The 26,125-nt window shown below is 39.4% G+C and overlaps 1 long non-coding RNA gene across 1 annotated transcript; it reads left to right on the top strand.

Moving 5' to 3' along the window:
• The first annotated feature begins 4,924 nt into the window (after positions 1-4,924).
• On the top strand, positions 4,925-8,466 carry LOC137161488 (uncharacterized). Its single transcript, XR_010922093.1, has 2 exons — positions 4,925-5,056; positions 7,788-8,466. It is a non-coding gene; the product is annotated as an uncharacterized lncRNA (long non-coding RNA).
• The last annotated feature ends 17,659 nt before the right edge of the window (positions 8,467-26,125 follow it).

Genomic DNA, 26,125 nt, shown 5'->3' with positions numbered 1-26,125 from the left:
GCTGCAAAATCTCAAAAGGAAAAAAGAGAGCAGTAATAAATGAAGACACATAAAGTGTACCTACAATAATCCACCCTGAAGTCATAGACTGTAACATAAACATTATGCAATTATGGTTCAGAAAGACATACAGGACCTTACAGCAAAGTAGGCCATAAGCCTTAAGGCTGATCCAGAATTTATTGCATTAAAATATCTAGCATTAAATTAAATGGCTGCCAAATCACATCAGACGTTTCTATGGGCCTTGGTTGATATCTGAAACGCAGAGCGTTTGGAGACTGGGGAAGAATACACCCAATTAATTCTTCCATTTTGTATAGATGGTGAATGTTCTTTGATCCATCAATTCAAATTAACCTCCTTGGCCAGAACAGAACTTTCAGTATATTTAGATACTTATCTTGCCCCTTCACTAAATAATCATCAACATACATTAATTTATCCTTGCAATACTCTTGCTCTATTGTTTATATAAATTTGACCATTTTAAACAAATACGTAAACATTTTAGCAGATTACCTATATTTTATTTTAGAAATAAGGTTTTTATTAATCTGGTATGTTAAGTGCCAATTAACATTAATCCACAGTGTAAAGAATATTTCATTTTTTAACTATCTCTAAATATAATTGTGCTTGAACACTGCCTGGTATGTGGAGAACTGGTGCTATTTTCCTGACTCGGGATTGCTGATTAGATAATAAACAGAACAACATAAAAGCCTTTTGAGAGTACTGCCTCTAAGAAAAAGAGATTAAAAATTGGACAATGGTAAATTGATTGGAGGCAGGTTTCTAGAAGAACAGGAGCAGCAGTATGGTAGCCACTTGTTACCCACAACTTGACTGTTGCTGTAAAGCCTCCAAAGACAACATACCATTATCCTGTTGATGGGGTGTAAATGATCATTATATGTTTTGGATCAAGCAAGAGGCACATGGTGGACTCTACACTGAAAAAAAATTGCTCTCCAGTTTTGAAGGAGGCATTATTCCTTTGTCTGAATATGCCAAATTGAAGAATAGACAATTAAAAATAGAGGCTTATTGCTCATGAGAGTCAAATATTTTCTGTGAGTCTGAACATCTTGTTCCTCTTCACCTGAAACATAACTCTGTACATTTCCCCAATTTGCCAGGGCTATAATTTCTTAAATTTACTTTCCCCACTTCACAAGCCTGATTTATCTTTAAAATAAGTTGCAAGAGGAAAAAAATCTGTTGATTTGTGATGTGTAGTTCTGGTTCCTCTCTGCTTACACTTTGCTAAATTGCTCAGTGTGTGTACTGGGAAAAAGTGGGATAACTGCTTTCTTTCAGAACCAATTTAGCTATTCTGGACTGCGCAATTTGCACAGTAATATAACTGGCCACCTACAGTGGGGAAATAAACACTTCAAACTATTATTTTTATGGCTTTTTATTTTTATCTCCTTTTAAATTTTCCTTTAGATTTTTCTTAAGTCTGATGTTGTGACAAATAACCCACTTCCCACATACAAGTCTGAGTGCTACTTTTTTTTCTTTTCTTTTTTTTTTAAAGCCAACTGATAGCTGCTAGATAGATAGCTGGCAGTCACTTCAAATATTTATCACTTTAAACTACTATTAATAGTTTATAACCTTGACACAAAGAAAGAAATTCAGCTACACGTACAGGTGGCCTATGTTAACATATGTTCTCACCACTGTTTTCCTTAACTCTCACTTTTGCTGTTTATTATATCCACTGTTGTATCCTGTCTCAGATTTTGACTTTTTCAGGGCAGTGCCCGTTTTTCTGTTGTATGAATGAAATTTACCCCTGTGCAGAGATCACCCACAAGGCCTAGGCACTATCAAACTCTACTTTGAAGACTTAAAGTGGGACTTAAGCAGCACAGGGTTGAATTTCACTCAGATTGCCACATATGAGCATTGAATGAACAGCATAATTAATGCACATAATTTCTCCCATTAAAATATCCCTCAGTTTTCACAAAGAAGCTTGCTAGAATACTATTTATAAGAGATCTCTCAGCAGTATAGATGGGTTAAAGTTTGATCCTGCAGAAGCTTACCAAGTCTGATAGCAAGTGCTAGAGGGAACAGACTCTTAGACCTGGATCCTCAAAGGTATCAATGCATAGTTAGGCATATAAACCTTTGAGGATCTGAACTGCAGTCTTTGGAATCAAACTTGTTACAGTAAATTGACCATAGCAAGGTAGGATCCTCAATACCTCTTGTTTCCAGACTTTGGGTGTCATTGGAGTTCCTTGATCAGTTAGCTTTGAGAAAGCTGAAATAAATGACACTGAAACATCCATTTAATTGCTTCCCAGTCAACAGCCCTTCTGCAAGTCTTATTATACTGCTCATTAATTGACCATAACTTCTACTAGACTTTACTTTCTAAATTGCACTCAGTTAATTGCAATTATCCTTCATTTGGACCTTACCCTCCTCCACCCAAGATAGTATCCAGTAGGTGAAGAAAACATTTGTCATTAGTCTGTCCTTTTGGCATTTCTTTCTTATGATGTGGTCCTGTGTATTAGAAGTGAGAATATGCAATTATACCAATCTCTCACACACAAATATAAATTTTTTTAGAATGAACAGGTAAGATTAACATGACCTGTTTCTCTCCCCCCCCCCCCCCCCCCCATATTAACAGGTGACCAGGGGAAATAAAATGTCAATTCCTCTGATAGAGAAAGAAGAAATAGTTTAAATACCAAAAATCATTTGACTCAATTAATGTAGTTTGTACATCTTAGCAAGATCATTAAAAATGGAATTAGTTGCTGAGTGATGCACAAATGTGGCACTCTTAAAGGACTTTATATTTCTGGAGCTTATATCATGCTCTGCTGAAGCTCATTAACTTATCTATACTGCAAGTTGTGACTTTGAAGAGGCTAAAATTAAGATTTTGCATGCATATTTACATGCAGATTATTACAAAGAAATTGAATTAAATTACCAGTTGTTCCAAGAAATTTAATTTAGCTATTTTTTCATTTATAAAATAACTAACTAAATCTTTGGTGTAGTTTATACAAAATCAGGAAATTTAGTATCATCCACTGGTAGAATTTTGCGGTAGTGCAATCTCAGGTATCATCTGGCACTGTAATCCCCAATGCTAAGGTCAAGTCAGAAGGGCTCTTAGGTCCTGTTTCCAGGGATGATGTCATCCCCACCAATTTAAGGAATGGAACCAATTTTACATCATCTTTCCCTCTTTCCCCAAACCCAGCAGAGAGCTCTATGTTCCATGCAGAAAGAGAAAGCAAACTAGCAGCAGGTGGCAGGGGTGTTGAATGGATGATTGAGAGAGTCAGTCTTCAAACCTATAGCAATTTTGTGGGTGGTACTTCTCATTAAAATGTACCCACATTTTCCTTCTGCAGTTTGGACCTCCTCCCACAACGCGTTTCCCAGGGCACTGTCCAGTGAACATAGACCCTACCAGCATGGCTCCAGTTATTTATTACTTCTATTATAGTAACATCTAGCAGACCCAACAGAGATTGGGGCCCCATTGCATGAGGCTCTGCATACACAGATAGTCAGAGACAATTTCAGCCCTGAAGAGCTTACAATTAAAGACAAGTAAAGAGTGGGAGAAAGGAAGTATTGCTGTCCCTATATTTTAGATGGGGAACTGAGAAGCACAGATAAAGTGACTTGCCCAGGGTCACACAGGAAGTATGTTGCACAGCTAGGAACTGAACTCACCACTTCTTCTCTTTGTCTGTTGGTGGGACCTTTTCTAAAGAAAAGAAATGTTTGGATTTAGCCTTTTTACCAGTATTAATCGATGTGGCAGTATTCCCTAGTGCTTAGAGCAGGGGACTGGGGTTCCATTCCCATTTAATACACTATATCATCCCAGGCAAGTAACTTAGCTGTAGATTGTTGTGACAGTATTATGTGTCTGGAGTAAGGGGTAGTGCACTACTCCTGGAGTAGACCCAAGAATGAACTGCAAATCAAGAACCACAATCTTTGGTCCCTTCCTTGCTGCAGGGTGGGGGAGTAATCAGAGCCAGTCCTTTACCAGACATAGAATAATTCCCCCTCTGATCTAGCTCAGCTGCACTGGCTGGTGCATTGAGGGGGGTGATGTCAAGGTTCTGTCCACACTACCTCTCTGCACAGGAGTGAAGTGCTGGCCCTACGGAGGCTGCTCTTCCCTAACTGCAATGTAGATAGCGGTAGCCCATGCATTAGAGTCAGGGTTGGACAAGTGACAGTTTTGCCCTAACTTTCTTGTGCTTTAGTTTTCCCATCTGTAAAGCAAGGAAAATAATGACTATCTACCTCTACACAGCACTTAGTACATACATAAAATAGTATCACCTTCTCGCTGAGGATTTCCATCTTACTACCTTTGTAATTTTGCTTATCATATTTAATATTAATATAAAAAATAATCTAACTTCTCCATTTCTTTTCCCTTTCTTATGACCCTGCTGATCTCCCTTCCCTGCTTGTCATAGATCATATATTATTTGTATTATAAATATTTCCAAATACGTCTTAAAGAGGACTCTCAAATTTCACCTGAGCCTATGTGCCCATTCCTACTGGAGAACCGCGTAGAGCAGGTCTACACTTAAAACATTGCAGTGGCACAGCTGCACCACTGTGCTGCTGTATCATATCAGTGAGGATACTACCTATGCTGATGGGAGGGCTTCTTCTGTTGGCATAGGTAATCCACCTCCCCAAAAGCCGGGGGTTAGGTCAGTTAAACTACGTTGCTCAGGGGTGTGGATTTTTCACCTACATAATTTCCTTGTGTAGACCTGGCCTCAGTCAGCAACGAGAGCACACATTAACTAGCAACCCTTACTCACCAGAATTGTACTTACATCCACAGGTGATGCAGATTACAATAACAACAAAAAGGGCAAGGCAATCAGACTCAGCCACATTGACCTTTCCATAAAAAAAGGAAGGATAAATTGTTGGTCTAATGAAAGAGAGCAAGATCAGTAGGGAATGAAACAGTTTCAAGTTCTAATAGGGCAACACTAAACAATGGAGACAAAATATAAAGGTAAGTCTCTGACATGGTTCTTTACGCATGACAGTTGTTTATAATATTACAAAAATCTAAAGGTAGCCTTTATCAGTGTAGAATTGGAATGTCACACAATGAAACTGGGTGGATTTTCACTTAGGAAGGAAGCATTTTACAACATAAAAGAAATTGCTGTTGTGACCCAGGGGAGTTGCCTACGTTTCCTGGATGAGGGCAATTAACCAAAACAATATTGTTAATTTTGCTACAGATTTTAAGTGATCTAGAAAGCAGAATACAAACTTTGGCTTAATAGTATCAACTAAGAGTCTGCAAAGAAGGGACTTTTAGTAACAATACTTATTTTTTAGCAGCCAGGGTCATGAATGAAAAAACTGCACCATTTGCAAGAATAAATATGTGTGAATCTTAATAAAGCAATTGAATGTCTATTGTTTGCATTCAGAGGGGATAGCATAAAACAACTTTGCAATAAACTCTGGATGGTGGTTATGTTGTAAATGGAAATGCCAATAGTCCCATATTAATAATTTACATGTAGGACACCTTTTAGTCATTCAAGAATTTCAACGTGATTAATGACAAATAAGTCTGCATTACAATAGGCATTGTTAGGAGGCAAGTATTGTTCCCATTTTACAGATGGGGAAATGGAGGTCACAGAGAGGTTACATGATTTGTCTGTGTTCACACAGCAAGTCTGTGGTAGACCAGGCAGCCAAAATATAACCCAGAAGCCCCAGCTCTCAGTTAATTCCTTTTACTACTACTCCAGAAGTAAAATCTTGTGGGAACTTGATCCTCACAAGTGTTGAAGCTTGTGGGGAGCAAAACTCTACCCATCTGTCCCCACACTAAGAATGCCATGTTTTCTAACAGAACATGATTTTAATATTAAAGATATGAAACTAAAAACAAAAAAACTGTAACAAATCTGTGGCCGACTAGGAACTTCACAGATGTAGCTATGTTCAGATCCTCCTGTTCCTAAGGTACAAGACATTACTACTTCAGATAAATGAGAATCTTCTTTAACTGTTTGCAGTAAAGGGCCTGTAACACTCAGATTAGCAGTTCTGATTTTATCCAGTAGAGGGGGAGTGGTACCCACATATACTAGCCTGTTACAATTACAGTATGTTATCCAAATAGTTTATTGGACACCCACTATTGTTCATGGTCTCTGGAGATAATTGCTCCCTGCTGCTACCATGCAGAATACAGGAGGTGGTGGGTGAACAGTCTAAACTTAATTTCTTCCCTATCTAGAAGATTTCTGAGAATACTCTAAAACAGCACTTTGATGTGCTACAGCAACAAATAGCACTTTTTAGAGCCTTAATTTTTGTCAGGAGCAGTTCTTCTTTTCTCCTTTTTAACTAGATGACAGGGACCAATTAAAGTAATGAGCCTCACAAAGTATTTCCCTTGGCTAACGGCAGCCTGCATTAATGTTTGCAGAAATGCAGCATTTGAGCCTTAAGCTTCCTTGTTAGAAGTTAACACTTTGCAAGACACCTCAACATTCTGTTAATTTTGCTGCTTATCAGACTAGTTCCTTTGTCTGGGACATTTCCTCTTCTGTTTACTGCATTAGGCTATTCACCAATATTCCCATAGACATGACATCCCAGGCAGTCATTCCTTCCTATTATTTGATGAGGCCCAATTCAGCAATAAGAACCCTGCAGGTGCTGGTTTCTGTCAAGGTGGTTCCTATTGCTGAGCCTAATTTTTTTATGTTGTTATATGCATTCTAGGCATACAGGGAATGCATTTCATTCCTCCCCACAAAAAATATACATATTCCCTCATGTCTGATTTTCTTCATCTTGCCAAGATCATTTTGGAAAGCAGACCACAAGTTTAATTTGTTTTCTAGATAGTTTGTTTTTATAATTACTGTAATAAATAATGAAGAAGAAAATTTCTCTGCTGCACTTGACAAACTTGTGCTTTAAAAAAAAAAAAAAAAAAAAAGTAGTAACTATTGACTTTGGCTCAGATGCTTCCAGCCTGTTCTAATTCCAACCCTTCTTATATTCTTGTAAAATGTCAAAATTTCAAATGTGTTATAAATGGAAACACTGAAAAAAGATTAAATGTGGAGATGAAGCCAAAAAACCTAAAGGCTTTATTAAGTTCAAATTCCGGTTTTAGTGCTCAAGCAGTCAGATGCAAATTGGAGATGGACCCAAATCCCACAGTTTGGATCCAAATATGGATCTGAATGTCCCCAAAATGCAGGGATGTTCCAATCTGTGATTTTGATTCTCGCTCACCTCTAATAAGAATTAAACCCAAGCTACTGCTTTTCATCCTGTTCTTGTTCTACATAACTTCAAGACCCATTTTTTTCAAACTTGGGTGGCCTCAAATTAGGCACCTGGGATGCAATCCTGACATCATTGACTTCAATGGGAACATGACAGAGTGGGGTATGTCAGAGTCAAATTGCGAACTCAGTTTTGTATTAGGACATCCACTGTGTGTTATGTGATGAACTCATGTTTAACCTTACCCAAGTCACAGTTACTGCGATGTATTCTAGAGACAAGGTGGGTGAGGTAATATCTTTTATTGGACTAACTGCTGCTGGTGGGAGAGACAAGCTTTCGAGCTCCACAGAAAGATAATTGATATCTTGTTGAAAGACAATCTCTGAGAAGTCATCAAGACAACAGTTAAGGGTATTTGTATCTCAGTTACCAGCCCATCCTCATGGAATAATGGATTATTTACACAGGAGCCTGGAGAAAGGAAGGGATAAGCATGCCAGTGGAGCATCTGACAAAAAGTGACAGAGTGTATTTAAGAAGAGGTACTTCTGTGTGAAGGGGGCCATCTACTGCTACATACAAGATGACGAGGCTGAAGAGAGAATAGGCACGATGGAGAGACACTGCTCAGTCTGAAACATTGACAAAACCTCAGACTCACACAAGGGATGAGATCAGACATGGAGGATGGGTGCAGCTCATGACTTTTGTAATTTTGCAAAAATCTGTAACTCTCTACGGCTTTTTAAGAAATTAAGAGTGAAGTATCTGGTTAAGAAGTTCCTTTGCCAAGTCTGTATCCCATGCCTACCTGCCTTGTTGTCCCCAAAGGAGTAAAACTAGAAGATAGGTTGCCCATTCTGGTGGAGCTCTGGGGGAGCGTGTGTAAGCAACTGGAGATGGGGTGGGGGGGTCTAAGACACTGGTTCCAGCTGCTTGGGTGGACTGCAGGAGTCCCATGTCCCAAGGAAGGGTGTCAGACAAGAGGTCTGAGCCTGGCCATGTGTCCTAGAAACACAGAGCTAGAAACAGGGACCAGACCAAGTTGACTTAGAAGCACATGGGACCCAGTGGTTGGGTCCACTTATAACAGACTTGTGACCATAAAGGAGGGGACTGGTCTAGGTTGTAACAGGGAGCTGTTCTGTTGACTTCATTGGGACCAGGATTTCACACCTGAATCCATACTTATCAATATGAATATGCGGCCTGATTTCCAAACACCCTGAGCACTCCCATTGCTACTGGACTTTCTGTAGTTAAGTGCTTCCCTGCTTATCTTTTTACATAATTATATATGCTCTTGTGAGCTCTTTGGATTATATCAAGGAGCTCAGCTTTCAGTTTTGGTATCATCCAAACAGCTACTCTAAGGATTAAATACGTGAAAGACTTAGGCAGGGGAGCCATTGTGAATTACTTATAAAAACAAAAGCTCATTGTGCTTTCAGAGTATATTTTAAAATGATGAAACCAAAAAGCTCCCCTCCCCACCTTCAGATGGTGATAATGGATCAGCCCCTAAGTGTTCCATAACATGAGACAAACATTGCTGCAAAATGAGAATACCACCTGGCCCTCCAAAACACCAGACTACTTACAATGCCTCTTCTGAGGCAGATTCACGATGGTGAGAATAAGAGGGTCATTGTGCTGGTTTGTTATGAAGTGTTCTACCTCTCTTTTTCCTGCTGAGGCTGGCTAGATCTTTTGAGGAGTCATTCTTCTCACAGCATAAGGCTGAGTGAGTGACGAAGGGTAAGTCATCAGATCACCTTGGACCAATCAGTCAAAATCAACTAGAGAACTCAAGTAAAAAGCAAGAGGACTTCACTGAGAAGTCAGATTTTGTATCTGAGCTGAGCTGTCTTTGATATGTAAATTACAATCAAATGTGGGCCAGATTGCTTCTCCTGTTGGCAAACCCCTGTGTGGGGATGAAGGGAGAGGAAATCTCTGTAAGAAGTATCTTACCAAACTCCCTCCAACACACACACACAAAGTTCAGGATGGGAGCATGTCCCCCCCTTTCGGAATGAGCTCCCAAATTCCAGGGATTTCTAGGGATTCATAAAATACAAGAATTATTTGCACAGGGAACAGTGTCTTTCCATTGGTTTGGGGCAGTCTAATCTCTATCCATTCATCCAAATATTTGAAAGTGTTTAAATATGGAATTCTTAATCTTTGCACCATCCGTATGAGGTAGAATCATAGAAGGTCATTTTGTTAGGTCATCTAGTCCAGTTCCTGGCATTTATGGCAGGACCAAGCATTATCTGACAGGTATTTGTCTAACCTGCTCTTAAAAACCTCCAATGATGGAGATTCCACAAGTAGATAAGTATTGTCCATATTTTTCAGACAGGAAAACATAAGCACAGGGAGTTTAAAGGGACACTGCGGGTTAAAATACGTATTGTAATGACCCATGCTTCCTCTTCAAAAGGGAAGGTTTGGAGGCCTCACCAAAACAAAAAGTGCTTAGTACTTCACTGGACTGGCCAACAGTGAGTTGCTGGCATAGTCAAGAATAGAGTACAAGAATCCTGACGCGCAGTTCCCACTTGATCATACTCTCTTTTAAGAATGATGCATTGATTTTAAAATGACAACTTGCATTTATAGAGCATTCCCATCACAAAGCATTTTAAACATCAGTTGATTTAGCCTCACAATATCCTCAAGAGGGAAATTAGGATTATTATCTCTATGTTACAGATGAGGAAATTGGCATGGAGCCTAATCCTGTGAGCAGATGTTAAGAACTCTGAACTCCCACTGACACCAGTGAGATTTGATGCTATTCAGCATTTAGAAGGATGGGACCCTAACTGATTTGCCCAAGCCACAAACAGACTCAATGGCCAAGCCAAGAATAGAGACCTTCACTGAGGAATGTATCTCTATTCAGGAAAACATTTAATCACATGCTTAAAGTTAAGCATGTTCTTTCCTGTTTCAGGGACAGAGCATAGGAATCTTGAGTCACAATTTCCAATATTCAGAGCATTACACTCCTGTGACTGAAAGCAACACAGTATTCACACCCTACACACTACTGTAATAATCTTTGTACAAAATATGCCTTGTGAGGTATCATTTGAAAACTAACTCACTGGTCAATAATATCATGATGAAATGTATACAGCAACTTTATATGTAAAGTTATGAAATCCTCTGTATGATGTTCTTAGCACATGTTCAAAACCATACAGCCCTGCCCAGGTAGAAAGTATTCTGAATGAAGAAATGTGTGTTTACCTCAATTTATAAGTAAGTAGTAAATGGGGTCCTCAAGACAGCTGGGGAAGAGATTGCAGGAGACAAAGAAAATTTGCATTTCAGCAAACAGATGAGAAGAAAGAATATGGAGCCTCCTTCACCACCGGACTCCATGTCATCTTCTATATCAGGGGTGGGGAACGTCCGGCCCGTGGCGGGCCGTATAAGGCCCGCAAAATCATTTGGTCTGGACCTGGCGATGGGGGGGAATTCGGCGGTGGCGCGGGTTTCACGGCGGCGGCGGGGTTCCGTGGGGGGGGGCAGTGCCCGCCGCCGAAACCCTGCCGCCATTTGCCCCTTTTTGGCGGCGGGGGACTTCTGCGGCGGGCACTGCCTCCCCCCCCCCACACACAGAACCCCTCCACCTCTGCCGAATTCCCCCCGCCACCGAATTCTCCCCCGCCGCCAGGGCCACCATCAGGCCCTTCACAGAAAAAAGGTTTCCCCACCCCTGTTCTATACTGTTTGAATAAACTTTGCTTTGAGGGGTAAACCTCAGAAGTATCCATTTCATTGGTTAACTGGACTATAAAAGAAAGGGGCAGAAAACCCCCCACTCACTTTCTCTCTTTTGCTCACGTAAAAAGACAAAGGAACAAGCCCTTTGACTTTGGAAGTTGCTCCTGACCTGAGAATTTGGTCAGCCATGTTGCTGGGAACATGTGGTAAGGATTTTATCTTGAACTAAGTCTAGTTTGTTAAATTTTAGCTATTAGAAAGAGTATTTTGTTTATTTTTATTGTAACCATTTCTGATTTTAATACCTTATACTTGTACTCACTTAAAATGTCTCTCCTTATAGTTAAAGAAACTTGTTTTATTTTTAATTTAGACTAATCCAGTATTGTGTTTGCACTAAACGGTTTGGTAACTCCAGTTAAAATAGAAAACTATTGAATATTGACCCTTTACAGTGGCAATGGATTTTTAATATCTGAACTGTCCAGGAGAAGACTGGACAGTGCAGAACACATGTTTTTGGGAAAATTCAGGACTGGGAACATGTTGGGGGGTCAGCCTGTGTGTAGTAACCAAGGCTGGTGGAAGCCAGAGTGTAACTGGTGTGATCCTGACAGGCTACTTGGTTCAGAGCTACCGGACCAGGGGCACAGGTATAAACAAAACACTCAAAGTGTGACCTGCACACTGATATGTGGTTTGTGAGCAGCTCAAGTTAGGAGGTACAACAGAAAAGCATTGTGAGACACCCCAGGGCAGGCAGTGACAACCCCTCACTTGTCTGGATTGCACCCTGGAATGTAAGAACTCTGAATTAAGAATGATGCTTTTAAATACTTGAATCAAGTTGGATCAATCTCAAGTGTAATTTAAGGTCCATTGTTGCCATTGTCAATGGAAGTTTTGCCATTAATTTCAAATGGGATCAGGAACTTAATGTTCATGATATTTTTCAAGAAGCTAGAAATAAAAGAATTAGTCAGTCTTTTCTTTCTCACCCACCTGATATTTTTCAAAACAATACTTTTCATTTTACTTTAGTGATTGCCAGCTGTCTCGTACCGCCTGTGCTTCTCAGTCTTAAAGCTAAAAATAATAATAATAATAAAAAAAAAAATCTCTGAAGACATTTGCTAAGTTTGGGAGATTCCTTTTAACAGACAGTTGGTAAGGTTACTTGCAACATTCTGAAACTAGTTATAAGCAATGATGGCTTTTATTGAAGAAAATAAAATGACCACAATTATATTAAATTGCTTTCTCTTTTACTGAAACTTGAAATTGGAGCTGTGCTGAAAGGAACAGATAGCACACAGATGTTACGGTAAAACACGGTAATATTTGAAATTAAAAAACACAAATTATGGCAGTCATTCTGAGTTATAAAAGTAACCATTGATCATTTAATCATCTGATGATCATCATATTGATAATCACTGCATACTGGCAGAATAACTACATGGTTAATACTCTCTCATTGCCATAGACCTACCCAAATCCCAATTGAGGCGAACTAATTAAATTATACCAAGCTAAATTACCCCTGAAGTTTCAATTTGATGCAGTATTTTCTTGCTGTGGATTGTGAAATACCTTGAGGTGGCTACGTACACACACATTTGTATTAGGCCAGATCCTCAGTTGGTGTAAATCGACATCATTCCACTGTTAGCAATGGAGCTATTCTGATTTAAAACCAGCTGAAAATTGGATCCCTGTGTTTAAGTACACAAAAGCTCTAATTAATGTAACATTATGGCTATAAATGTAAACAACCAAATGTCAGAAAACAACAATGTTGATGTTCTCATGGTAATGTTAACTCAGCCAAATGAACACGATACATATTTTATGGCATATATTTAACAAGATATACAGTAAGGCCTCAATCCTGCCATTGACTCCAGGTGATCAGACCCTTTCTTCCCCCACCTTGGAGACCTTAGCTTCCTGAGTAACGTGCAGGAAAAACAAAACAAAAACTATTATACACAAAAGTATCTATATAATATGATGCCAAGATGGCCACTTGTCTGGATGTCATTCTGAAGCCTAGAATGTCTGTTGAGTCAGTGTGAAGTGATGGAAACAGATACAAGCTTGGCTGAGAGCTCTGTTTGTTCAAAATATCACCAAGTAGAATGATCATTGGTCCCTGGGAGAGCCAGATGGAATGCTCGAGTGCAAAGATTCTGTGGCAGTTGGAATGTGACAGTTGATCACAGAAGGTGGGAGTAAGAGCTATGTGGAGTAACAAAGATATGGTTGTGCCAGGTGGCAACTCTCTGCACAAACTGGGGAACACCTACAAATGGCAAGGTTGCTCACTGCAACACAGTGCATGGAAACAAGAGTCCCCATTTTCGGCTTTTTAATACATGTGATTTATGAATTACACCCATGTGGCATCACAGCACTAGTTAAATTCCTCTCTTTTTATCTTCTTTAGAATTGGTACAATATGGTCTTACCGAAGAGCAGGCTTGGATCCTAAATAAATTTATTAGACACCCTATGATCCTTCAAGTTGCTGAATATCCTCAGCCTGACTTCAGTGGTAGCTGACAGCACATATCATCTTACAGAATATATAACAGACTGTAGCACAGAGGAGCCAGGTTTACAGGGTGTCTTAGTTTGAGTAACAGACACTATGCAATCATCCATAGTAAACCTTTCCACAACCTCTGTTCTCCCTATATTATATATATAAGCACCTGCTAGCCAGTTAAGCCACAGACATGCAGTATCTTTAACTTGATCCCTCTGCACTGCAGTCATTAACAATCTACTGTACACAGCTTTCCTTTTCTACATAACTTGGCTGTTTCTGTGACTAATACAATTAAAATACTCACTTATTAGCATATTCCTAAGCAAAAACTTTATTTAAAAACTTTTAAGGTTGACAGCATGTTTCAGCACATTTCATGTAACCACCAGAAATAAACAGTACTTTGTTTTACAATTGTTTTTTCCATCTCATAAAAGCCCACATTTTAAAAAGTCTGAAAACTAACAGTTGGGTAGTCCAGCCAGTTTTCCACTGTCATTCCATCTCTTCTCATCCCATCCCACCCACCACATCATGTTCTTCTCCTCCAAGGTCATCCCCCAATCTTCCATCACCCTCTTTTGGTCTCCCTTCTCTAATATGTCCCTAAGTAATGTCTTTCCTGCCAGCTTTCATGTGGGATATATACTCACTTCGTCACAACCTCTTTTTACGTATCTTTGTAATTCTAGTAAACAAAACACTGAACTACATTTCTCAATAAAGCTAATGAAACCACAATTTGGAGTTTGTACTCCAAGCTATTTTAAAGCTCTGAAGTGCAAAAAAAAAAAAAAAAAAAAACCCCCCCCCCCCCCCCCCCCCCCCGCCCAACAGCCAGCAATAGGGACATTTTTCAACCATCATAACTGTAAAGTCCCTTTTCTGGTATTTTATATGGCCTCCACTACAACAACAGCTGAATATCTCACAATCTATAATGTATTTGTCCTCACAATACTCCTGTAAGGCAGGGCAGTGCTATTAGTCCCAGTGTACAGATGGGAACTGAGGCATTGAGAGGCTAAGTGACTTGCCCAAGAAAGTCTATGGTGGAGCAGGGAATTGAATCTAGTTCTCCCAAGTCCTAGGCTAATACCCTAACAATGGACCCTCCTTCCTTTCTAGCTTTAACTCAAATTATGGAACTCTACAGCTGCTTCATAAAGAAGCCACATGCAACTATATAAAACCTTCATCCTTTCACATCCCACCTGCTCCCACTGTTTTTATCCTCACTCATGGGATGATGTGTGAAATAGATCATAAACTTTTTTGTGCAGGGACTACATCTTATATCAGCTGTGAAGTATTCTGCACACATTTGGACATTATCAAACAACCACTACACACAGAAAGAGCTTGTTTGTTTGATTTACTGTCTACAGCATATACATAGGAATCCATTCGCTCCTTGACATGTGTACACACCTTCCAACCAAATGAAGACAAGATTCCCATTCTGTAATTCCTTAAGTTAGCCACTGAACCATGATATGGGGTACCCTTATCTTTTCCAAGGCATCTTAGGAAGAGCTGTAAAGGATACATTATCATGAAGCTAAAGTAATGTTGTCTCATTATCCTATTAAACTTCCTATACCTCAGTGGCTTGTGACATGCACTAGTAATATATATCCTGACACATTCCTAGAGAGCTGAACATGACAGAGTTTTCAGTAGCATTATGAAAATCGGGATTCTTGGGAGGCTTCCAATGAAAGCTAAACATTGGGGGTGATGCTCTGAACAACCTGCTTTGGCAAAGAGGTGCCATCTACATACTTGTATGAAAAATGTCTAGGTGTAAGCCAAATCCTTTGTTTTTACATCACAAACTAAACTGAATGAATTACATATAATGCGCCCTCTCTCTTTGTCTGGGAAAAAGCAAGGCGTTGTAATTCCAATGTCTGTCAGAGAGCAAGGAAAGAGCTGCAGTTCCTGCTTGAAGTCCCAGGTGGGAAGGAAAATGTAATCCCAAACCTTGCTCCATTTGACATTTTGGGAGGAAATTCTGTGGTTTGCATGAGAACATCCATGCTAAGTTGGAATCTCAACAGCATGTCCTGGGGATCTGTAGTTCTTCTGTGAGCAGCAAGCACTTCAGAGGGTTTCTATTTGCTGTTTGTCTGGTTCATGCTCCCTTTTGATTCTGGTGGCTGTATTTTTATTAAAAGCTACCCCCTTTGTCATGAGGGTTGGCCTCGGGTTTAATGAATGCTTTTACAAGTGGTTTGAAATCATTCAGTGTCACACAGACTCTTCTGTTTCATTTTCTGCTTACTGAGCACAGAGCAGAGATGGATGCTTTCCCGGGGTCTGTCACCTGCAAAGCCTTGGAGGGAGTACCCAGAAATAAACATGGTGATTTTTCTTTCTTCCCTACTGATTCCAGTAGAAGTAAACTTTTTCTCATGTTTCCTAGTTGTTTTGTGTTAAGGGAAATGGGATTCTCTTGGATTCCTCCAATTCCTCTCATTTCCCCCAACACCTATCATGTCAAAAAGCCCACATCATAGAAACAGTCCTTTTGGTTGATATAATGCCTTGCCCAAGCTCTATCTCCGCCCATTGGACACCATGGTCTGTCTCCATTGTGCTTCTAGCTCCTGCTTCCCACAGAATTCATGGCCAGAGTCCAGATCACCCATGTCACAGCCAAGCATGCTACATTACCAGGCTAGCTTTTTTGTTAGGCTTTTTTGTTTCGCTATTTATTATTTTGCTAAAGCTCTTGCCTTTTCCTTTAGTTGATATTTTTTCCTTTGAACTCCCATGATGCAGGTGATCAAAACATCTCTCCCCTCCCCCTCCACTTTCTGTAATGATATTGGATGAGTAAAGCTCTTAGAGTGACATCAGGTGCCCTTATCACAAGTAAAGCCAAGCAGTCCTTCTCCCAATACCAAGTTTCCTGAGAGAAGTTTTGGGGTATATTTCATATTATTATTAATAATAATAATGAATGCAAACAAAGTTATTTTGAATTACTCAAGTTAAAAATTGTTAAAGATCTGTGGCCCTATGATCCCCTCCTGTGTGAGGTATAAAGTGAGCAATGAAGAATATGTAGGTCCCTAAACCCACAGAAATGGGGAAACAAATCTAACTCATCATGCCGCCCTTCCCTAGGAGCCCACGAAACCCAGGTCTGTATGTGATCAGTGGTCTGTAGCTTTTAATTGAGGGAAGTCCCAGGAAACAGTCACTCCGCGTGACATGTTCCCCACTGAATCATGTAGAAATGACTTCTGTTGAAATTGGGAGTAGGTACTGCTTCATGCTGTGCCCTCCCAAAATAGGGGGAGTAAATAGCAAGTGACAATTGTTGCTTGGTTCTTGAGAGAGAGGAGCAGCCCAGAGGTGCAGGCCTTCCATGTGATTGGAACTTCCTTTCCCTATGGATTTCAGGATCCATGAAATTTAGAGTTGCCCCCATGCCACCTCCCCTAATCCCTCCTCTACTGAAGAATGCATTCTTCAGAGGAAACTTCATGACATTAACCACACAGATTCGTAGGTCCTCTATACCCATGATCTTAGCTTTGAATTAAACATTTTATTAGTATTACTATTTTATGAAAGGTACTCGATTGTGAGGCCTGGAGACTGAATTCCAGCATCAAATCAACTCTTCTCAAACTGTTCCACTAACATACCTCAACCTTGTCTTGAATTAAGGATAAAATGATAGTTTAATATCATTGACTACTCTGTTTTGGTTTCCCTCTCTATAAATACTACAAATCCATCAGTCATTACCGACTGATTGCAATGGTATTGTTTGTGAAGAGGACACCTTTCTACTCGGAACCAGATTGAAAGGAACTACCTTCACATAAGTCATCATACAGCCATCAGGTGACAGAAACTTTCAGTCACTCCCACTCTGAGCTGGATTTAGGCTGGCAATTTAGAAATGAAGAATTTGGAGTTTTTTTGCTAGTCCTCTGAGCTGACCGGTCCGCAAAACATTTTAGTTCAGATCCTCAGCTAATGTTAATCAGCATAGCCCCATTAATTGCTGAGTTATGCCAGCTAAGGATCAGACCCTTTGTTTATAAAACTGGCAGTTCACCTTTCAGCTTGACAAGCAAGGTGAAGAGATCCAGTTTAAATGTGGAGTCAACCACGAAAGAAAAATCTCACTGAATATTTTTTAATCTATTAACCAGAGAAGTTCTTCCCAAGTGAGAAGCAAAGAGCATCACGGACCATGTTTTCAGACAGACACAACTTTGCCAAAATTATGGAGACCTTCAAGTAAACAAAGATGAAGTAAATATAAAAAGGAAGTCACTGATATGTGGACTCAGCAGTGATAAAGATACAGAAGCCAAAGATTATGTCATATACAAATATAAAGTGGGAAAAATGCACAGTAGATGGGACAGAATTAAAAACTAGCCAGAGTGCTTAGAAACTCAATATCATCATACAGGTATTAAAAATATTTTAACCATCTCTGCTACCTTTGTGCCTCCCAGTCCCATCTGTTTGTTTTACTGACAAAGAAAGTTTCTTCTTATGTTCACACTGTAGAGCTAGTACAACTCGGGAAGCATGAGCTAGATTCTAGTGTGCTTCATGCATCATTGACAAAGTTGTCAGCTAAGTCCCCAACCGCAGATTTATAAGTTGTCATAATGTAAAAGGCATAAGGGAACATAGCTTGACTTTCAGCGCCCAGTCTGAATTTTCATTTAGAAAAAAGAATCCCTTTACTCAAACTGAGCAAACTTGGTATTGAGTCATCAATAGAAAAAAAAAGTGGAACCCCACAATGGGCCAGAAGCAGCTCCATGTGAAGTCAGTGACATCAGTGAGAGCCGGATTGAGACCAATTTCACTTTTAAAAAGAGTTACTTTTCTCATAACTAGATTTCAAAGAAGGAAGAAGCTTGACACCATTAAAAACATATTTTCATATTGTAGCCAAACAAGTTGATCAATTCTGTAATATAATATGGATGTAGTATCATATTTTGTACGTATTTGTTCTACTTTCTTAACTCTTATGGTTATTAGGTTTGCTATATATGCATTACAATAGTTTTATTTTAAAAAATACTGCATGAGAAGTATTGATGAATTATATATTTTTTCTATTTCTGTTTCAAATTGTGCCAAAAACTATATTTGGTTTAAAAGTCAGTGTATTCAATGCTCTACAAGACACAGAAGAAATTATCCTTACCTTGAGTTTATAATTTAAAATATTCTTCTGTCATTTATCCCTATCTAGCTTTGTTTTCTGAGTTTTGTGTTCTCTACATGTTAACAGACAATGATGGGGTTGCTATAGAGTAAAAGAAGCAAACTGATCGCTGATGTAAAGATGCTATAATTCTATTGATTTCAAGAAGAGGTGACCCAACATTACTCTAGGACTGAATGTGGCTTGAAACCATTAGGCCCAGACCCTTGAAAACATTGGAGCTATGCTAGTTTACAGTTTAGGATTTGGCCCTTAGTCACCATGTTTTGATGCTGTCGAAAGAGCAATATTTTTTCTACTGATTGACAAAAAGTGATTTTTTAAATAATGGCATTGCATTATGAAGAATTTTGCAAGGGTTTTTTTATTGTAACATGAGGTGCCAAACAGTCAATCTAGGGCCAGATCTGGCCCATTTGATGATGATAATAAAAATACCTAGAATCATAGTAATATAGGACTGAAAGGGACTTTGATAGATCATCTAATCCAGTCCCTTGCTCTGAGACCATCCCTGACAGATGTTTGTCTAACCTGTTCTTAGAAACCTCCAGTGATGGAGATCCCACAACCTCCCTAGGTAATTTATTCTAGTGCTTAACTACCCTTACAATTAAGAATTTTTTCCTAATGTCTAACCTGAATCTCCCCTGCTGCAATTTAAGCCCATTACTTCTTGTCCTGTTCTCAATGGGTAAGGAGAACAATTTATCACCCTTCTCTTCATAACCATTTATGTACTTAAAGACTGTTATGGCTTTCCTCAGTCTTCTCTTTTTCAGGCTACAACTCAATTTTTTCTATCTTTCCTGGTAGGTCATGTTTCTAGACCTTTAGTTATTTTTTTTGCTCTCCTCTGGGCTTTCTCCAATTTGTCCACATCTTTCCCTAAGTGAGGTGCTCAGAACAGGATACAACACTCCAGATGAGGCCTTAACAGTGCTGCGTAGATTTAGAATAGAATTACTAATAGAATTACTTCTCATGTCTTGCTTACAAGGCTCCTGCTAATACATCCCAGAATGACGTTCGCTTTTTTTGCAACAGTATTGCATTGTTGACTCATATTTAGTTTATGATCCATTATAACCCCCAAATCCTTTTCTGCAATACTCCTTCCTAGGTTTATATAGAACTTTTTGTCAATAAATCTCAACGTGCTTTACAAAGGTGGTCAGTATTTTTAGTCCCATTTTACAAGTGGGGTAACTGGCATATTCTCAGAGCCTGCAAAATCTCAGTTTTCATTTTTTAAAAAGCAAGTATCTTGCCTTTATGGTTGCAATGAAAACCTCCCCAACTGCTGCTTGCTTCCCGATTCTGCAGAGCCTGAAACAAGGATTCAGAGGTGTGAAATCTTTCACTTCCCATGAATCTCAATGGTGTGTTAAATACTAATGACTAAAAACACCAAAAAAATCCATTAAAATATTAACTGATTTAATCACTGAACATTTTAATGGATGTGATGGGGAGAGGAATGGGAATAAAGCATAGTAGGGACTAGGAATTGGGAGTTACTTTAGGGAAGTAAATATAGAGGGAAGAACAGAGGAGACACAAAGATAAGGATAGGGAAGAGAAAAATAGAAAAGAAGTTGGGAAAAGAAAGAGAAACAAAAGGCAGAAAGACCAGTGGTTCTAAATGGGAGCAGATTTTCCCCACACGCTGATGAATCCAACAGTACTGTAGTGAACTAATGATAAATAAAAGTTTAGTTACCACATAAAAGCCATATTTTCCCTTCAATCTTTGAGCAAACCTCCTAGTGACATCAGCACTGGCTCCACTGTGGATTGAGGGGAATTGGGAATCTCATATACATACCTGTTCACTGATCGCAATTAAAAATTGAAATCAGTCTCCACTCAGTTAGTTTGACACTTGTGCTGCCATACGGTGCGAACTTTACCAACCGGTTTTGCCTGAGATAGATAAGGTTACCTCAGTATTTGTGGTACTGGATTTCCTAGTCATAATGTAGGTAATAATACAAATTCTGAGGGAGCAATTGTATTATCAACCATATATTAGACACACTTCATACTTAAAGAGATACTATGTAGGACTGGAAGGGACCTATTAGGTCATTGAGTCCAGTCCCCTGCTACTGCTATTGAGGAGGGGCAGGACTCTAAAAATCAGTGCCTTCTGGTTTGGCCTGCACTTAGCAGGCCACCCACCATGACTTAGCTGCCAGGCCATGTGCTTCAGTGTGTAGTGACAGTCACTCATTTACACTAGTGCTTTGTCTGTGAGTGTGTGACATACTGTGAGTATTTGTAGTTGTAAAATAGTAAAATAGCACAATAGCATCAAAATGTTTACTTTAAATATGTAGTGATTTGTAGTCCTTAATGGTGAATACATCAATACATTTTTATGAGTTGATAGACTGGTGGCCCTTCAGGGTTGAAAAAATGATATTTGTGGCCCTTGAGTCAAAAAGATTGGGAACCACTGTCTTAGAGGGTTCGTTACTAGAGCCTGCCTCTGCAGTTGGAGCCAGCCAACATGGGCGAGAGCTCAACAGTTTAGTCCTTTAGTAAGGACAAAACTGATCAGTTACCTACAAATGTTTGTTACTGTATTGGATGTAGCAACAGCTTATTCTTTAGGCAAGTAGACATGTTTAGAACTATATAGAATTAAGAATTGTATAAAAATTATATAAAAAATACCATTTGACCTTTGGACTTAATAAAATAATTTATAGTTAAATGAATGTTTGGTGGTCCCCCATACTAATCATTCAAATGTTATTAATAATTCCCACAGCGAGTGAACTCGCACAGGGCCCTGTGCAAAATGGCATACCTGGCACATATACATATGGCTCTGTTGTCTGCAGTGATTTTTCAGGGGAAAGCCCTTGTATTTTCCTTGAAATTTCTGCTTGAGCATTGCAGTGTCTAACACATTGCAAATTTGTTTCTTTGATCTTGTCTATATGGACTAGAGAGCATAAATTAATAGATGGCTTGAAGTTTTAGTTGCTGATAAGATTACATCCCTGCATAGCTAGAAATCCTCTATATCTTTGGTCTTCTGGTGGAGTGCTTGACACTATACACATGCGAGTGGCAAGCTGACAAATTACAGCAGCAAGGGAAGTCATTCTAAAATTGCTGGAATGTCATATCTATCCTTACTTTCCAGATAAATTTGATATATTTAGTTATTTTGTTTTAATGCCTTTATAATGGCTGCCCCAGAAAAGTGCAGAGTCCAGGCCTACAGAGAATCTCCATTACAGAGCATTGTCCTGCTCTGCAGCACCTGAAAGAATGCAGTTTTCATTCATAGTCACCATAAAGTGAATTCATAAAAGCAAGATACACATGAGTTAAATTCTGCCTCGTCTTCTATGGGCACTATGTAGTGTGCGTGTATCCTCTCCCTCCTCAGTCCCGTTACTCCCCAATGAAAGTTAAGCAGAATGCTGACCTAGGATTCCCTGAACACTAGGCAGAGGGCCTGGCTATTGAGCCTAGACACACACCATAACCCTAGAGGTCTGAGGTCTGCCAGAAGGCATAGTCAAGAGCTACCTGCCATCCTGCATGAGAGCTGCTGGAATCTGGGAGCCAGCACTGGGTGGAGCACACTCTGAAGCTGCAGTATGGGCCACTGATGAGTGAGTTTGTACTCTCTGATTCCTCTGAGCCACTCTGCCTGTGTCACTCCTGTGCCTTTAGCCACTACAGTTCCTGTTCTCCAATCCTCAACTAACGTGGCAAAGAGGGGAAAAGCCAGAATTTGGCTCTAAGTATTTACAGCCTATCTGAACACTATACAAATGTGGCATTGCCTCAGTGACATTGGGTCAACCTTTAAAAGGGGGGGTGGGGAGCGTTAGTACTGGTGTTGATCAAAAGTCAAAAACTTTGGGGATCAGGCTTGGTTCAGATAAGTATCCTGGACTGGGAGTCTGAAGACCTGGGTTTTATTCCCAGATCTGCCACTGACACTTGGGTGGTCTTGGATAGGTCATATAAGCTCTGTGTCTCAGGTTCCCCATCTTTAAAATGAAGAAAATTCATATAGATCTTTGTAAAGCACTTTGTAACCTATGGATGAAAAGTACTACATAAGTGCTAAGTATTACTACCCAAAAGGTTATCTGAACCACTGGTATTCTCAAACCTGGACTTGAAGTTTCATTAAAAAAAAGAAATACAAAAAAATAAAAATAAAGTTAACTCATGAGATTTCTAAACCTGCAGTCCTGGTCAGAAATGCCACAGGAGCAGAGCCCCCAGCAATATTTCGATAGTTCTGTAAGAAATACCTTTGACTAAAAAGGTTTTAATAAAAGAACATCGGATACGGGTAAAGAGTAAAACAAGAAAAGTACTTTTTATTTCTTTAACAGGTTTGCAAAGCTGGGCACAACTCCAGAAAAAAAAAATATCTGAAAGGAGCGCGCCCCTCCTTTATTATTCAGCAGTATATATATTTCCTATCCCGGCCGAAAGAATCCCTCCCTTCGTTCCCCATTGGCTGGGTACTAAAAGGTTTACACCTTTCCCGACCGCCTACTACATACATGGGTTTTTTTATACAAACATCTTTACATGTTCATGCTAATAAACCAATTTTCTATGCAGGGTGTGCGATAATATTCTAATACCTTATTACGCATGCATCTTTTAGGGTGCCTTTTTGACCTCCTTTTAACAGGATTGTCTAATCAGGAGTTTTTATTCCAGGAAGGCAACTCCCAACTACTAGGCCCATTAATTAGCTAAGCTGGCACATAACCTTAGCAAAAGCAGGAAGGGGGTAGACCTTAGTTTCTTTATCTTGTGGTTTGCCCTTTATCTGTATCCAGGCACTTGATGTCTGCTTGGCCTTCAACTTCTTCTTTATCTATTAGCCCCCCCCTTCTTTTCTTTCTCACGCATTTCTTAGGCTTGAAGCTGATTAAGTAACTTTCTAAGTTAATATATGCATATAGCAAAAATATTACTTTTCTATACCTACAACTATTTTATTTCTTTTAACACCTAACTCTTTCAGTTCCTATTTTGGTCCTCCCTGGAAGTTGGAAATACATAATTGTGCCAAAGTGGAAAACATTTCAGGATCTTAAAAAGTTTCAGTTTGAGTTTTTCCATTAAGGTTACAAGAGGTGATTTTATTTAATCCAGGCCAGTTTGCTCATCCCCAGTCAGCACAGATGCACACAGTATAATTTCAAATTCATGCAGGATCTCTCTACCCACTGTGTTTAATTTCAATATCAAGAGCCATCATTTAAATAAATAAATAAAAAGCTTTGTTCTTTCATCTGTACCTCATGCAACAACTATTTTCATTAAAAGCAACAACGATTTTCTAGGAGACAACCCATTTAAACCTGGAAAATAATTACAGATAGGCACTCCCTGCTGTCAATAATCTTGATTTCATCTGCCTGAACTCTGAATGAGACAAAATCCCTTCTGAGGCCTTTTCCAAGCAATGTTTTGAACCCCTCATTAATGCATATTGTTTATCCTCTTCTGCTTTCTCAAATTCCTTCATCATTTTGAACATTCCTCTGAGGTCACTTTGAAGTCTTCTCTTTTGCAATGAGAATCAGCTCGGTCTTTTGTTTTGGATTTTTTTTTTTTTGCACTTCCCCCCCAAAGCAAATGTTTTTTATACATTTGACTGCCCTTTCCAAGGTTTAAAGTAATCAGATTCATGAAAAGATGGCCAGAATAGAACAAAGCATTTTATATAAGCAATGGAATATCAATAGAACAATTTGCACTTCTATACAACTTTCCATGCCCATATAACAAAAAGTTTTACATATAATATTGTGTTTATTCTCACATGCACACCTGTAAGGTAGGGAACTATTATTAAACCTAGATTATAGATGGCAAAACAAAGACTCGGTGAGGTTAAATTACTTGCTAAAGGTGACATAGGAAGCAGAGATGGACATAAACTCAAATCTCCTAACTTTCACGCTTGTGTTTTAACCACAAGATACATACTTCATATCTTGTGGGTTGTATTCTATCCCTTTAGCACTGCTACCTAGTACCCTTTTTAGCTCCGTCTTTTTGAATGTATCCACTGATGTGAGTCTTCAAGGAATTTCCTACACTAACTCCTCCATTCTTTTCTTGGGACCACATTCTCCCGTCTTTTTTCCATAGATTTCAAGGCCAAAAAGGACAAATGCTATCTTCTATTCTGACCTCCTGTATAACACAGGCCACAGAACTTTCCCAAAATAATTCCTTTTGAACTAGAGCATATCTTTAAAAAAAAATTTAAAAAAAAATCCAGTCTTGATTTGAAAATCGCCAGTGACAGAGAATCCACCACCAGTCTTGGTAAATTGTTCCAAAGGTTAATTACCTGCTCTGTTAAAATTTACTCCTTATTCTTCTGCAATCAAGGGAGGGGAAAAAATCCTTAGATCCCAGTTGAGGGAGCAGGCGAGGGGATTTCTCTCTTTTGGGAACCAATGGGTTGAGAAGGGGTTGAGGATGGGTGGAGGTGGGGCTAGTGAGGACTGCCACAGCAGCCCATGAGAACATAGCTTCTGCAGGATGGTGTTGATACTGAATGCTTAGTGATCAGTGTGGATATTAGGGAGACACAGTACGCCCGACTGGCAGATCAATAAGGTTCAGTGTGGAAGGTTTTCTATAAATATACTAGTTAAATACAAAGCCTAAAATTAACTACAATATATCATACTCACTAAACCTGGAGAGCTAAGCAGTCACTCAGAAGGCTGTATACAGGAATGGCTTTCTTCAGAGGCACCGCCAGGGAGTCAATGGATCCCCTGGTCCGAGTGGCAGCACCTCCTGCAGAATCAGGCATTGATGGAGCACCCCCCTTTGTCTAAGTGGTGACTTTTTATACCTTTGTATAAACAACTTTCACCTCATTACCTATCTATTAATTATTACATAGTCTATCACCTATATCCAACTCTCACCCAGGACTATATTCCATTCTCACCAGGATAATTGGGGTCATCAAAACAACATCTGGTGATAGGAGGGGCAGTGAGAAAATATGCCCCTTGGCCATGAAAAAAATGTACCCCCCAGACATTCAAGGATAATTTGTTATTCCCATCTCTTTTATCTATGTGCAGCTGCAAGCATACATGTTATGTATTTTCTCTTATAATGTGCCATGGTATGCAGAAACTGAGACATCTGCAAGATTACTGAGTATTCCTATTTGTCTCTGTCAACCGGAAGATGTCAGGCTGCAGAGGCCAGAATAGTCAAGCAAGCAACTTAAGCTATGCTAGGCCTCA

The sequence above is a fragment of the Emydura macquarii genome, unplaced genomic scaffold, assembly GCF_026122565.2.
Source record: "Emydura macquarii macquarii isolate MOO-44397 ecotype Brisbane River unplaced genomic scaffold, CSIRO-AGI_Emac_v2 contig_2308, whole genome shotgun sequence".
NCBI lineage: Eukaryota > Metazoa > Chordata > Testudines > Chelidae > Emydura > Emydura macquarii.
Note: the sequence above shows the minus strand (reverse complement) of the source record. Positions and strands in the feature narration are given on the sequence as shown.